Genomic DNA, 15633 nt, shown 5'->3' on the forward strand with positions numbered 1-15633 from the left:
ACACAGAGTTACATATGGGGTAAACAAAACATAAAGTCAAAAATACAACAGAAAATATATATACAGTGTGTGCGAATGTAGTACGTTTTGTAGGTAAGGCAATAAATAGGCCATAGTGCAAAATAGTTACAATTTCGTAATAATAATACTATGCCATTTAGCAGACGCTTTTATCCAAAGCGACTTACAGTCATGCGTGCATACATTTTCGTGAATGGGTGGTCCCGGGGATCGAACCCACTACCTTGGCTTTACAAGCACCGTGCTCTACCAGCTGAGCTACAGAGGATCTAATAACACTGGAATGATAGATATGCAAAAGATGATGTGCAAATAGAGATACTGGGGTGCAAATTAGCAAAATAAATAACAATATGGGGATGAGGTACTTGGGTGGGCTAATTTCAGATGGGCTGTGTACAGGTGCAGTGATCGGTAAGGTGCTCTGACAACTGATGCTTAAAGTTAGTGAGGGAGATAAGAGTCTCCAGCTTCAGAGATTTTTGCAGTTCGTTCCAGTCATTGGCAGCAGAGAACTGGAAGGAATGGCGGCCAAAGGAGGTGTTGGCTTTGGGGATGACCAGTAAGATATACCTGCTGGAGCGCAGACTACGGGTGGGTGTTGCTATGGTGACCAATGAGCTAAGATAAGACAGGGATTTGAATCTACTATCCCCCATAGTACTAAAGTTGACCTTTTCTATTCTGTGTGAGAAATAAATATTCCAGACACAGTCGAAAACAGTTGTGGGATGCGATATATCCCAAATTAATACATTTACATTTTACATTTACATCATTTAGCAGACGCTCTTATCCAGAGTGACTTACAAATTGGTGCATTCAACTTATGATAGCCAGTGGGACAACCACTTTTTTTATTTTTTATTATGGGGGGGGTGGGGGAGGGGTTGGTAGAAGGATTACTTTATCCTATTCCAGGTATTCCTTAAAGAGGTAGGGTTTCAAGTGTCTCCGGAAGGTGGTCAGTGACTCCGCTGTCCTGGCATCGTGGGGGAGCTTGTTCCACCATTGGGGTGCCAGAGCAGCAAATAGCTTTGACTGGGCTGAGCGGGAACTGTGCTTCCGTAGAGGTAGGGGAGCTAGCAGGCCAGAGGTGGATGAACGTAGTGCCCTCATTTGGGTGTAGGGTCTGATCAGAGCCTGAAGGTAAGGAGGTGCCATTCCCCTCACAGCTCCGTAGGCAAGCACCATGGTCTTGTAGTAGATGCGAGCCTCAACTGGAAGCCAGTGGAGTGTGCGGAGGAGCGGGGTGACATGAGAGAACTTGGGAAGGTCGAACACCAGACGGGCTGCAGCATTCTGGATAAGTTGTAGGGGTTTAATGGCACAGGCAGGGAGCCCAGCCAACAGCGAGTTGCAGTAATCCAGACGGGAGATGACAAGTGCCTGGATTAGGACCTGTGTAATGTAGGGTCGTACTCTGCGAATGTTGTAGAGCATGAACCTGCAGGATCGGGTCACCGCTTTGATTTTAATGGAGAACGACAGGGTGTTGTCCAGGGTCACGCCAAGGTTATTTGCACTCTGGGAGGAGGACACAATGGAGTTGTCAACCGTGATGGCGAGAACATGGAGCGGGCAGTCCTTCCCCAGGAGGAAGAGCAGCTCCGTCTTGCCAAGGTTCAGCTTGAGGTGGTGATCCGACATCCACACTGATATGTCTGCCAGACATGCAGAGATGCGATTCGCCACCTGGTTATCAGAAGGGGGAAAGGAGAACATTAATTGTGTGTCGTCTGCGTAGCAATGATAGGAGAGACCATGTGAGGATATGACAGAGCCAAGTGACTTGGTGTATAGAGAGAATAGGAGAGGGCCTAGAAATGAGCCCTGGGGGACACCAGTGGTGAGAGCACGTGGTGCAGAGACAGATTCTCGCCACGCCACCTGGTAGGAGCGACCTGTCAGGTAGGACGCAATCCAAGAGTGAGCAGCGCCGAAGATGCCCAACTCGGAGAGGGTGGAGAGGAGGATCTGATGGTTCACAGTATCAAAGGCAGCGGATAGGTCTAGAAGGATAAGAGCAGAGGAGAGAGAGTTAGCTATAGCAGTGCGGAGAGCCTCCGTTACACAGAGAAGAGCAGTCTCAGTTGAATGACCAGTCTTGAAACCTGACTGGTTTGGATCAAGAAGGTCATTCTGAGAGAGATAGCAGGAAAGTTGGCTAGAGACGGCACACTCAAGAGTTTTGGAGAGAAAATAAAGAAGGAATACTGGTCTGTAGTTGTTGACATCGGAGGGATCGAGTGTAGGTTTTTTGAGGAGGGGTGCAACTCTCGCTCTCTTGAAGATGGAAGGGACATGGCCAACGGTCAAGGATGAGTTGATGAGCGAGGTGAGGTAAGGGAGAAGGTCTCCGGAAATGGTCTGGAGAAGAGAGGAGGGGATAGGGTCAAGCGGGCAGGTTGTTGGGCGGTCGGCCATCACAAGTCGCAAGATTTCATCTGGAGAGAGAGGGGAGAAAGAATTCAAAGCATAGGGTAGGGCAGTGTGAGCAGGACCAGCGGTGTCATTTGACTTAATAAATGAGGATCGGATGTCGTCAACCTTCTTTTCAAAATGGTTGATGAAGTCATCCACAGAGAGGGAGGAGGGAGGGGGAGGAGGAGGAGGATTCAGCAGGGAGGAGAAGGTGGCAAAGAGCTTCCTAGGGTTAGAGGCAGAGGCGTGAAATTTAGAGTGGTAGAAAGTAGCTTTGGCAGCGGAAACAGAGGAAGAGAATGTAGAGAGGAGGAAGTGAAAAGATGACAGGTCCGCAGGGAGTCTAGTTTTCCTCCATTTCCGCTCGGCTGCCTGGAGCCCTCATCTGTGAGCTCGCAATGAGTCGTCAAGCCACGGAGCAGGAGGGGAGGACCGAGCCGGCCGGGAGGATAGGGGACATAGAGAGTCAAAAGATGCAGAAAGGGAGGAGAGGAGGGTTGAAGAGGCAGAATCAGGAGATCGGAGGGAGAAGGATTTAGCAGAGGGAAGAGATGATAGGATGGAAGAGGAGAGAGTAGCGGGAGAGAGAGAGCGAAGGTTGCGACGGCACATTACCATCTGAGTAGGGGCAGAGTGAGTAGTGTTGGAGGAGAGCGAGAGAGAAAAGGATACAAAGTAGTGGTCGGAGACTTGGAGGGGAGTTGCAGTGAGATTAGTAGAAGAACAGCATCTAGTAAAGATGAGGTCAAGCGTATTGCCTGCCTTGTGAGTAGGGGGGGACGGTGAGAGGGTGAGGTCAAAAGAGGAAAGGAGTGGAAAGAAGGAGGCAGAGAGAAATCTATAACATTTATACAATTTTTGACATGCGTTTTTCAGGATTTTTTGTTGTTATTCTGTCTCTCACTGTTCAAATAAACCTACCATTAAAATTATAGACTGTGTTTGTCAGTGGGCAAACATACAAAATCAGCAGGGGATCAAATACTTTTTTCCCTCACTGTATATCTATAAAAACTGACATAAACAAGTTGATTTAATTTGTTGTCATGATGAAACCACTTTAGTACTACACAACCAATAGACGACGTTGAGAGACTGCCCTCCTATGCATCTGCCTATAACGTAATTCAAATCTGAAGCGTTGTGACAGCCAGTTGTGCAGACTGAAGTCATTGGCAAATGTGACCAACGTTCAGACAGAGGTAGGCCAGAGATGCCCCTTGTGCCAGTTTGGTCTCTGATAGGCGCACATGTCGGCCATTATCAGTGCTCCACCAGACATAACCAAGGTTGCCACAAAGGCTGCCAGAGAAAAAACAGGGACATTCTCAGGAATATTGTGGCTGTATTATTTTTTGTTCTTTGTAATTTGTTTATTTCGCAGTTGTGTGGTTTGAGAAAGGGAGTGAAAAAAAGGCTGCAGCTGTCATTATTTTATTTTTATTTGATTGAATGTGATTTAGATTTACAGCTGTTATTAAAGCACTCTGTTGTTTCGTAACAGTGACATGGAATGATGCTCCCAGTGGCCCCCTGCAATTAGGCCCCTTTCCACCCTCACTCTGATTGGCTGAAATGCTGTAATTGGCCCCCACTGACTTTGTGATGCGTTGCTGAAGGGTTCGACCCCCTCCCCCACTTACTCCTCCCTATTGGGTGCAGAGTTTCCACCTGCTTGATAATATGGCTGTTATAACCAGAACGGGTCCCAGGACGTGTGTGTGTGTGTGCGCGTGTGTGTGTGTGTGTGTGTGTGTGTGTTTGTGTGTGTTTGTCACTTTGGGGACTAAACGAAGCAACGAGCATGTGTGTTTCGAAGGTGTGCAAGTGTATGAAATTGTACCTGCTTTGGGGGATTGGGCGAAGTGAATCCTTCGGAGAGCTGTGTGTGTGTTATTGGAAAATCAAACCTACTTTTGGACTATTCTGTATTAGCTGAGGCATTAGTAGTGGGGAGATTCCTGATGCCTGATGCCATTTGCAAGCTGTGAGAAGAACTGTCCTAGTGAATGTGATTTATTACTGATGTGAAATGACACACACACAAACACCCACACACACAAACACACACACACACACACACTCAAACACACACACACACACACATACACAGAGTAGTCATTACACAAATGCTACTTTTCCATGACAACGTGCCAGGCCATAATCATAGATTTCATTCCTTTCCATTCAGCCACTTATGACTAAAGATGAATCACTCACCTGTTAGGGATGTCTTTGATAATGTTCCTGGAACCGCCTGACATTTAACTGTCTGCACTGCCGACCTGACATCTCAGATTTCAATTTGGCTGCTTTAATTATCCTTTATCTTGGCTCTATATTTGCTCTGATGAAATTGCTGGCATTAAAATTGACAGAGGCCATCGGGTTCAGTAATTTTGTCGGCGGTACCTGATTGTTTTCGTGAGCACATACAAAGGGAGTTGAGGTTGTATCATCTGAAACCTTATACTGTATGTGTCATTCAGTGTTATAATTAATTAATTAATTTGTCTAGAGGTATTTTCATGGTCACCATTCATTCCATTGCCTTTATAATCATGTAATATATAATCCATTTGATGTTTTGATCAATGGAACGTTGTAGCTCCGTGACCCACATTAGAATAAAGTCAGAACCACTCTAAAGCTTTATGGTGCCACAAGTTTGACAACAAATACACAACGGTTTCAACGGATAGTCCACATATTTTGGATTGAGATATCCAATGTCCTGTCAGTTTATAAAATTGGATTATCTTCGAAGCTGACCTAATAGATTGGGAGAAACTTCAGCGGCCAATCACATTTAGGGAATGTGGCAATGATCTAACTTTTACCTTGGAGAAACCTTTAGCAGGTGAAATTATCGACATGAAACTGCAGGCAAAGAACCAGGAACAATTTGATTATCAGACGGTCCATGGCTAGGTTCAAAACGTTAGAAAGCATGCTCAATACCTCTGCTCATTCTGAGTGTCAGTGTGAATGTTGGAACAGCCCAGAATCCTGACCCGTAGGTTCTTCCTCTGCAATTCCCTTTTGCTATTTTTCTCTTCTATGTTTGGTCATCGCGGTCTGTCTGACTCTTTCCCTGTCTGACTCCCTGTCTGACTCTCTGTCTGACTCTCTGTCTGACTCCCTGTCTGACTCCCTGTCTGACTCTCTGTCTGACTCCCTGTCTGACTCTCTGTCTGACTCCCTGTCTGACTCTCTGTCTGACTCTCTGTCTGACTCTCTGTCTGACTCCCTGTCTGACTCCCTGTCTGACTCTCTGTCTGACTCCCTGTCTGACTCCCTGTCTGACTCTCTGTCTGACTCCCTGTCTGACTCTCTGTCTGACTCCCTGTCTGACTCCCTGTCTGACTCTCTGTCTGACTCCCTGTCTGACTCTCTGTCTGACTCTCTGTCTGACTCTCTGTCTGACTCCCTGTCTGACTCCCTGTCTGACTCCCTGTCTGACTCTCTGTCTGACTCTCTGTCTGACTCTCTGTCTGACTCTCTGTCTGAGTCTCTGTCTGACTCTTTCTCTGTCTGACTCTTTCTCTGTCTGATTCTTTCTCTGTCTGATTCTTTCCCAGTCTGACTCTTTCCCAGTCTGACTCTTTCTCTCCGTAAATGCCATTCCACCACGTCTCTTCTCCTGTCAAAATGTTTGATGGTTTGGGCAACCATTTTCTGTCGATAGGAAGGTGTGAGAGGGATTCACAGCTGTCAAGATGATACCACACACCTGTTGCATTAACATAGAGGAGCATTTGGCATAGACACCATAGTGCAGTCTTTTCAAAAATGTTAATTACACATTTGAGTTCAAACAACAATTGCTATTTACCGGGCATGGCTTCGTAGTGAAAGCGCTTAGAATGATTACAATGACACCTCTTAATTATACTCTTAAGGTGTCAATGTGCTGTGTGTGTATTTGGTGTATGTCAGTTTGAGTGTCTGTTTGTTTGTTACATGTCCACTGTGTACTGTCATCTGTCAAAGACTTTGGTGGCAAGGAGTGGAACGTTAGCTAAAAAGACTGGTAGCCAGGCTACCACATTTGGTGATGGTAAAAGCTTTTTTAATAATCACCCCTCTCCTCCCTCCACATTGATGATGGCTTCACTCGACAGGCAAAAAAATAGCAACTATGTACTTTATTGAAATACAATTAGCTGTAAAGTGGGTAAGAACACCTATGCAGCAATAGAGTGACAGACGTTTATCCCTTAACAGTGAATATCCGTAATTTTGTCATTTTTCCTCAATCCTTCGGCTTTAGGTGACTATCGTCTCTGCTTTGACTGTGATTTCACTTAGCAAGGTCTGCCACATCTGGCCGACCCCGTAGGAAACACTGAAATACTTCACACTTACTACGAAGTGTTGCTTGCTGCTAGTTACCAAAGTGTTTTGCTTTCATGCTCAGTGACAGAAGGTCCACCCCCCCCCCCCCAATTTCTTTTATTTTTTTATTTTTCTTCCTGTTAGAAAAAGGTTGCAACACAGGGCCATTCACTGCAACATGGGTCCATTTATAGGCAACACAGGTTGATATAATGTAATGTAAAAAAAAAAAATATCCAAGCTACAGTACAGTAAAACAAAAACAAGTTCTCCCCAAATTCAAGGTTTTTTAAAGCACTGAAAAAGCTCCTCACAGTTCTAAAGAGCATTTAAAGGACTCAAAAAAGTATTTTGACCACATTGAAGCATCTCAATTAGCTACCCATCATTGTAGAAACTGACAGAGAGCTAAATGAGATCTTCATAGTTTAGCATCAGGTCAAAAGAAATGGGGGGGGGGAAATGGGAATTTCAAAGAAGCTCTTCATCATTTTGCTAATATTTATGATCTTCCAAATTAAGCTCTTCATCATTTCACACACCTTTGGCAAAAGCCAAATAAACTGAGAGTGTACAACACAGCATTGAATAATATGTTAGCTTTGTGCTAAAATCTCCCTCCACCCATTCCACTTCATACAAGCTGTCACCGTCCATCTGAGAGGGTTTCCAGTTTTAGCACATTCAGTGGGGGTAGGTGTTAATTTAAATGTTTATGTTTTAATCTATGCATCAGATCTGCAATAAACAGTTCCTTGAATGGGCGAGTTAATTCACGCTAACTCACTTCATTTCCTAGTGCAGCGGCTACAGCTTCTGACTCAGTGACAACAAGTGTGAGCATTTCCAAAACAAACCCATTTTACTTTCCCTCATGAGCTACAAAAATCGAATTGGACAGTTCCTGATCTCGTGCTGCACACGGAAAGCTCCTTCACCATCTGTCCATACAAAGTCTAGCAGCTCATCGAGTGCCGAGGCCCTGACATTCATTCAACGATAGCGAGTAATGAACGGTTTGCCCCCTCGTAAATATCACTGTCGCATTTTGGCACAGTCAGGAACGCTACCGAGACTCTTACTCCTGGCGAGGAGTAGGCTATAATACATCTTTATTCCTCAGAGAATTCTACATCGGAATCGGAGCACTGGCCTGGCTGATTATCAGATTTTTCTTGCCAACCTATTTTCATCAGTATACACATTTCTAGTTTTAACCATGTTTTGAGGCTATACAGCGTTTGTTTATAATTACTTTTTTTTTTACAAACAAAGGAGAAAATAATCTTATATTTTGGGTTCTGATGGGCTAAGACGATTGAACTATGCTTATGAAGCATTTACACTGAGTACACCAAACATTCGGAACACCTTCCTAATATTGTGGCATGGACTCTACAAGGTGTCGAAAAGCATTCCACAGGGATGCTGGCCCATGTTGACTCCAATGCTTCCCACAGTTGTGTCAAGTTGGCTGGATGTCTATTGGGTGGTGGACCATTCTTGATACACACAGGAAACTGTTGAGCATAGAAAACCCAGCACAGTTGCAGTTCTTCACACAAACCAGTGCGCCTGCCACGTACTACCATACCCCGTTTAGAGGCACTTAAATATTTTGTCTTGCCCATTCACCCTCTGAATGGCAAACATACACAATCCATGTCTCAATTGTCTCAAGGCTTAAAAATCCTTCTTTAACCTGTCTCCTCCCCTTCATCTACACTGATTGAAGTGGATTTAACAGATGACATCAGTCAGGGATCATAGCTTTCACCTGGATTCACCTGATCAATCTATTGCATGTTCTTAATGTTTTGTATACTCAGAATATTTCTTTTAACATCCTGTGTTGTGTGATTATTATTTTACGATTGATATGTTCTAGGCCATTTTGAGACCTTAAGGTGCATCAGGGACTGCTGGAATGTCTACCAATAACATGTCCATATTTTTGTGAGATATTACACTGGTCACTCAAAACATCAGTCTGTGTCATGGAAAGAGCAGGTGTTCTTAATGTTTTGTATACTCAGTGTATAAGTTATATTTGTCATGAATCAATGGGTATATATCATGAATTTAAAAGTAAAAAAAAAATGTATGTAGCAATTGCAGATTGCACCTTAAAATGTTCCTTTTAACAGAGAAACCATGCCACTTGTTTGTTTTTGGTTTGGAAAACTGAGGGGGAGGGTCTTTGCAAGTGTTAAATCAAAGAAGAAGATTCCAGAAGGAAGGACCTTTACAGACATTAGGATGGCCTAGCCTCTGGGAGATGCCATTGACATCAGGCGATATATACCAATATGCAAACGATGCACAACTTGAACATGGTTTGGTACATGTGCTGGCACTTTGGAAGGGATTCATTCAAAGGCCTGTTGCAGCGCACTGCTCACCGCACCTTTTAAAGACAATTTCCACAATGTCTGCAACGATCGAATTCATGGTAAACGCTGTGGATGCGTGAATTACATTTAAAAGGCACATGATATAGCAGTGCACATAATGTAGTCACTGTTCAATAGTGTGAAAACCTCAAGGACAACCTGAGATATTTAGCTAGCTACAGATCTTTCGTGTTCTGCAGCAATCCAATGTCTATGATAAATACAAGCCTCCAAAATCAACTGACATCCCCAATCTGTTATTTTGTTCTAAAAAAACACAAATTGACAGATTTATCATTTCACACCTCTAATCATTTGCTGTTTGTGCTATTTCAAATAAAATATTCATGCATGCAATTAATTTGCTATTGTAATTTAGCATCCCTACAATGCATGAAACTGGAGTCATACTGGGACAATGAATAATAATGATGGTATACTGAATGGGTTTAAAGCCCACAAGGGAGGAGATTCTCCCTGTTCTGAGGTTGGGAGCTGTTTGTGTTAAAGGTGTGTATGTGTGTGTGTGTGTGTGTGTGTGTGTGTGTGTGTGTGTGTGTGTGTGTGTGTGTGTGTGTGTGTGTGTGTGTGTGTGTGTGTGTGTGTGTGTGTGTGTGTGTGTGAGTGTGCGTGCGTGCGTGCGTGCGTGCGTGTGTGTGTGTGAGTGTGCGTGCGTGCGTGCGTGTGCTTGTGAACATGTGTAAGTTAATCTCTGTCTGGTAATTGGTATCCTGGTGTTTGCTTAACCTGCCTGTATTTACTTTTTACACCATGTTTGTCAAGAGTAAAATCCATACCTTAACTGTTGAAAAACATGTTGAAAAATGTATTTCACCTTAAATTCCTATTACTAAGTACTCCAATATTTATATTTTTCAACTTGATGTTTATTTAGGAAATAACAGAGATCTACCCGGCGGTTGAGAAGTACAAAGTCATACTAGCAATGTCATATTAGAATGGCAGTTTGCATTTTTACTCATCTCAACAATATTACAAAAATGACTTTAGGTCTGCTTCAATGGCTTTTATACAGTAGTAAACATAGTTAAATAAGGACTGATGTCAAATGTTAAATACATTATGGCAATTTTGTATGTCCAAACATGAATATTCAATTATACTGAACAAAAATATAAACACAACATGTAAAGTGTTGGTCCCATGTTTCATAAGCTGAAATAAAAGATCCCCGAAATGTTCCATACGCACAAAAAGCTTATTTCTCTCAAATTTGGTTCACAAATTTGTTTACATTCCTGTTAGTGAGTATTTCTCCTTTGACAAGATAATCCATCCACCTGACAGGTGTGGCATATCTAGAAGCTGATTAAACTGCATGATCATTACACAAGTGCACCTTGTGCCGGGGACAATTAATGGTCACACTAAAATGTGCAGTTTTGTCACACAACACAATGCCACAGATGTCTAAAGTTTTGAGGAAGCGTGCAATTGGAATGATGACTGCAGGAATGTCCACCAGAGCTGTTCCAGATAATTGAATGTTCATTTCTCTACCATAAGCCGCCTCCAACGTTGTTTTAGAGAATTTGGCAATACGTTCAACCGGCCTCACAACCACAGACCATGTGTAAGGCATCGTGTGGGTGAGCGTTTTGATGATGTCAACGTTGTGAACAGAGTTCCCCATGGTGGCGGTGGGGTTATGGTATGGGCAGGCATAAGCTACGGACTATGAACACAATTGCATTTTATCGATGGCAATTTGAATGCACAGAGATACGTGACGAGATCCTGAGGCCCATTGTCGTGCCATTCATCCGCCGCCATCACCTCATGTTTCAGCATGATAATGCATGGCCCCATGTCGCAAGTATCTGTACACAATTCCTGGAAGCTGAAAATGTCCCAGATCTTCCATGGCCTGGATACTGACCAGACATGTCACCCATTGAGCATGTTTGGAATGCTCTGGATCGACGTGTACGACAGATTATTCCAGTTTCACCCAATATCCAGCAACTTCACACAGCCATTGAAGAGTGGGACAACATTCCACAGGCCACAATCAACAACCTGATCAACTCTATACGAAGGTGATGTGTCGCGCTGCATGAAGCAAATGGTGGTCACACCAGATATACTGACTGTTTTTCTGTTCCACGCCCCTACTGAAGGTATCTGTGACCAACATATGCATATCTGTATTCCCAGTCATGTGAAATCCATAGATTAGGGCCAAATGAATCTATTTCAATTGACTGATTTCCTTATATGAAACGTAACTCAGTAAAATCTTTGAAATGGTTGCATGTTGCGTTTATATTTTTGTTCAGTATACATTGAAATGAATGCGTTTTCAGGTGCTGTATAGTGCAATATCCCTCACAGTGGTTTTCTTAAAATGTCAATTGATCCATGTTTACCACCTGTTCAGACTACATTTTGAGATTATTACTGTTATAGGCATTATTATATAGGCAACCTTAAGGCTGAATGTTGATTAATTGACCCCATGGGTTATGAAATGTGGTTTAACTAATTTATGTTGCCTAATATAGTGTGTTGTCAACAATTCAATTATATTTTTCACCAAAATAAGTATTTTTAATACAAAATAAGGGGGGGTTGACCAATCAAGTTCTAGTGAAGATTTTTTTTCACATCCACTTCTAAATCCATTGTCAAAACATGCTCTACCAGCCGGTTGAGAATAGGGTTAAAGGGTTTAGAAAAACCAGAAAGACTTGGCTTTTGTCAAGCTCGTGTTCACTGCAGCTCAAAACAACCTCATGAGTAATATGGGTTAATTTAATAGTAAGGGGTGTGACAGGCTTTTTGTCCGTGAGGACACCAGCTAAAGCCTGTAGACTCTGATGCTCCTCAGGACCGTTGTACCCTTGCATTATCTCATTACATTTATCAAAATAGCTAATCTCATTAACAAGACAAGTATTACCTAATTGGCCTTGACCATGAGTTCTTGTTCTTCAAACAAATTACTGTGTTCCTGGTTGGAATAATGCCGGAATATATCTAAGCACTCCTCCAAGCAGGAAAAGGATATCATCCAGTTTGTTATTGGACTCTTCCGAGTGACTTCAAAATCAATCATCAAGTGATGAACCATCTCACATTTGGCCTGTTTACCTCATCATAGAGACTCTTTGAGATTCTGAAAGGTGAAACTAACCCTTGCCTGCTGATGCAAAATCACTGCACCTTCCTGAACCTCACCCCCAGTTACCTCTAAACTTCCAACCTCAACATAATGCTTTAATAACACCTGTCATTGCTTTGCCTCAACATACTGCTTTAATAACACCTGGCGTTGCTTTGCCTCAACATAATATTTTAATAACACCTGGTGTTGCTTTGCCTCAACATAATACGTTAATAACACCTGCCGTTGCTTTGCCTCAACATAATACTTTAACAACACCAAGTGTTGCTTTGCCTCAACACAATACGTTAATAACACCTTGCGTATTGTCGGATATTATTCATTCTAATCAGACAGGTTTTTTACATGGAAGATACATTGGAGATAATATAAGGCAAGTATTGGAAACAATAGAACACTATGGAAAATATGGGAAACCAGGCCTGCTATTCATAGCAGACTTCGAAAAGGCATTTGATAAAGTTTGACTGGGGTTTATATATAAATGCCTGGAGCATTTCAATTTTGGAGAATCTCTTATAAAATGGGTCAAAATCATGTATAGTAACCCTAGGTGTAAAATAGTAAATAATGGCTATTTCTCAGAAAGTTTTAAACTGTCAAGAGGAGTGAAACAAGGTTGTCCACTATCGGCATATCTATTTATTGTGGCCATCGAGATGTTAGCTATTAAAATCAGATCCAATAATAATATCAGAGGATTTGAAATCCAGGGCTTAAAAACAAAGGTGTCATTGTACGCTGATGATTCATGTTTTCTTTTAAATCCACAACTATAATCCCTCCACAGCCTCATAGAGGATCTAGATACATTTTCTAACCTCTCTGGATTACAACCAAATTATGACAAATGTACTATATTACGTATTGGATCACTAAAAAATACAATTTTTACATTACCATGTAGTTTACCAATAAAATGGTCTGATGGTGATGTGGATATACTCGGAATACATATCCCAAAGGAAATAAATGATCTCATTTCAATACATTTTAATAGAAAGTTAGCAAAAATAGATAAGATCTTACTACCATGGAAAGGAAAATACCTGTCAATTTGTGGAAAAATCACCCTGATTAACTCTTTAGTATTATCCCAGTTTACCTATTTTACTTATGGTCTTGCCTACGCCTAGCGAACAGTTTTTTAAATTGTATGAGAAAGAAACATTCAATTTTATTTGGAACGGCAAGCCAGACAAAATTAAAAGGGCATATTTATATAATGAATATGAATTCGGAGGACAGAAATTATTAAATATTAAAGCATTAGACCTATCACTAAAAGCTTCAGTCATACAAAAGTTATACTTAAATCCGAACTGGTTCTCAAGCAAATTAGTAAGATTGTCTCACCCAATGTTCAAGAAAGGCCTTTTTCCCTTTATTCAGATTACAACAACTCATTTGCAGTTATTTGAAAAGGAAATCATCTCCCAAATATCACTATTTCTAAAACAAGCCATAGAAAGCTGGTTGCAATTTCAATTCAATCCTCCAGAAACGACAGAACAAATAATGCAACAAATATTGTGGTTAAATTCAAATATACTAATTGACAAAAAAACTTTATTTTTTGACAGAATGTTTAAAAAAGGTATAATCTTCGTAAATGATATCATCGGTAGGACTGGTGGAGTTATGTCGCACATGCAGCTAACAAAAACATATGGAAATGTCTGCTCTACCCAAAATTACAACCAAATAATTGCAGCCTTACCGCAAAAGTGGAAGAGGAAAGTGGAAGGGGGAGAAAGTAAGGAACTTGTCTGTCGGCCTTGCATTAAAGAACATAATTGGTTAAGGAAAACTGTGATAAATAAAAAAGTATATCAGTTTCACTTAAGGACCAAAGGATTGACAGCCGTCCCATATAGATTGCAAAATAGTTGGGAAGAGATCTTTGACGTACCGATCCCATGGCATAGTGTTTATGAACTGACACGCAAAAGCGACACCGGATTCAAAAATTTGAATCTTTCAATTTAAATTATTATATAAAATTCTTGCTACCAATAGAATGTTATTTATATGGGGATACAATCTTTCCAGCTCTGCAGATTTTGCTGTGAAGAGACAGAATCATTAGATCATTTGTTTTGGTTCTGTCCATTTGTAGCTTGTTTTTGGACACAGGTCCAGGAATGGCTAAAGGATTGCAATATTTACCTGGAGCTAACCTTGCAGATAGCATTACTGGGTGATCTGAAAAGTCATAGTCAATCGATCAATAATATAATAATACTTTTAGCAAAAATGTTTATTTTTAATTCACAATCTGTAGAAGCAATGAGAATAGAAAGGTTCAGAACTTTTGTTAAACATCACAGTACGGTTGAAATATATATGGCAAATAGAAATCCTATATGGATGGTGTTAAGAGATAGATGAGAGGTATTGAATAGAGTTGAAGGATGGGACTAATAACAAATAACAACAAATAATACCAAAGATAGCTAATAATGTAAGCATACTGTGTCCATAATAAGTATATAGGTTGTATGTTGGGAGCTTTTGGGAAAGAGCACAGTTAGAAAGATATGGCATATAGAAGCAAACCGGATGGACATCATGAAAATGATCGGAGAGGTTGAGAGTAGAAGAAGTTCAGGAGCAAAGAATATATATATATATATATATATATATATACAGTGGGGAGAACAAGTATTTGATACACTGCCGATTTTGCAGGTTTTCCTACTTACAAAGCTTGTAGAGGTCTGTAATTCTTATCATAGGCACACTTCAACTGTGCGAGACGGAATCTAAAACAAAAATCCAGAAAATCACATTGTATGATTTTTAAGTAATTAATTTGCATTTTATTGCATGACATAAGTATTTGATACATCAGAAAAGCAGAACTTAATATTTGGTATAGAAACCTTTGTTTGCAATTACAGAGATCATACGTTTCCTGTAGGTCTTGACCAGGTTTGCACACACTGCAGCAGGGATTTTGGCCCACTCATCCATACAGACCTTCTCCAGATCCTTCAGGTTTCGGGGCTGTTGCTGGGCAACACGGACTTTCAGCTCCCTCCAAAGATGTTCTATTGGGTTCAGGTCTGGAGACTGGCTAGGCCACTCCAGGACCTTGAGATGCTTCTTACGGAGCCACTCCTTAGTTGCCCTGGCTGTGTGTTTCGGGTCGTGGTCATGCTGGAAGACCCAGCCACGACCCATCTTCAATGCTCTTACTGAGGGAAGGAGGTTGTTGGCCAAGATCTCGCGATACATGGCCCCATCCATCCTCCCCTCAATACGGTGCAGTCGTCCTGTCCCCTTTGCAGAAAAGCATCCCCAAAG

Source organism: Coregonus clupeaformis, chromosome 14 (genome assembly GCF_020615455.1).
Source record: "Coregonus clupeaformis isolate EN_2021a chromosome 14, ASM2061545v1, whole genome shotgun sequence".
NCBI lineage: Eukaryota > Metazoa > Chordata > Actinopteri > Salmoniformes > Salmonidae > Coregonus > Coregonus clupeaformis.